Genomic DNA, 1,328 nt, shown 5'->3' with positions numbered 1-1,328 from the left:
TCGATACATGCATATGTACATATACATCACATAGGGGTATCATGACCTTAACATATCTAGTCATCATCTTGCATTCATAATACACATATATATACTTATCATAATGTCGCATCTATTTATACACATTTGATCATTATCCGTATTCGGCCCCATAGGCTCGACAAAGATATCGTATTCGGCCACGAGGGCTCGACCACATCACATATATCTCATATTGTACATGCATCATAGGTTCATTACTATTTCTCGTTTCATAGTCATGATGTAGCTTTGTTTTACTCTAGCGTCATCATATGCTTATCATAATTCATCATAGTATGCTTATCATCATATGCTTATCATAACATCATAGTACGCTTATCATCATATGCTTATCATAATTCATCATATCATATATACATAATCGTAATAACAGCTCGACCATGTAGGTACGGTGTAATAATCAATATCATTAGCATCATCAATAGCAAGGTCCAGCATCCCGCGTCCAGGATATTATCTCATGCCGCCCACTAGTGGTGTCTGCCCATGCCATTTGGCCATGGTGTGTATAGCTGCCCGCCTTGGCGGTGACTGCCCGGCCATATAGGCGCGGTGTGATATCATCATATACTCATTACATCATGCTTATCATAACATGCTTATCACAACTCATCATGGTATGCTTGACATCATATACTTATCACAATACATGCATAGGGACTCTTAGCTATTCATACTTTATCGGGGTGACGTAAGGTCGTGGACCCCCGATGTCATTATGAGCATTCTTACGTATTCTGCCCCACCTTGAAGGAACAAGCATAAGGTGAGTGTGCACAATGATCAATATCATTAAATTACATAAATGTCATCATTAGCTTCTTAGAGGCATCATATCATAGGCTATAGCATTTCTAGACTTTAGCTTGCTATCATCATTTTCGTATTCATCTTATATTTCTTATCTCGTATAGCTATTCATGAAAGAGGATCTTTACTTTCTTAGAGATAGGAACATTCATAGTGAAGAAGGAAATTCATGCCATAGACTCATGCCTTGGAAGAAAAGACTAGCCTCACATACCTTTGCCATTTAGCTACTCCATTGCTGGCTCGTCCTCCTTCGATGCTTGCGTCTTTACCTTCAAGAGGGTTCGTATCGTCATTAGCTAATCAATTACAAGAACGTACTTCTTAGGGCTAAAGAAAATCGGACAGCGTCTCCTTTGCTTATACTACTTTCCGCCATATTCTATATCAACTCCCAACATTCATAATAATCATCACAATATCGTTAACAACAATCGTCATTCATTCATCTTATTTGCATTTCATAATCTCACTTC

The sequence above is a fragment of the Lycium ferocissimum genome, unplaced genomic scaffold (assembly GCF_029784015.1).
Source record: "Lycium ferocissimum isolate CSIRO_LF1 unplaced genomic scaffold, AGI_CSIRO_Lferr_CH_V1 ctg8399, whole genome shotgun sequence".
Taxonomy (NCBI): Eukaryota; Viridiplantae; Streptophyta; class Magnoliopsida; order Solanales; family Solanaceae; genus Lycium; species Lycium ferocissimum.
Note: the sequence above shows the minus strand (reverse complement) of the source record.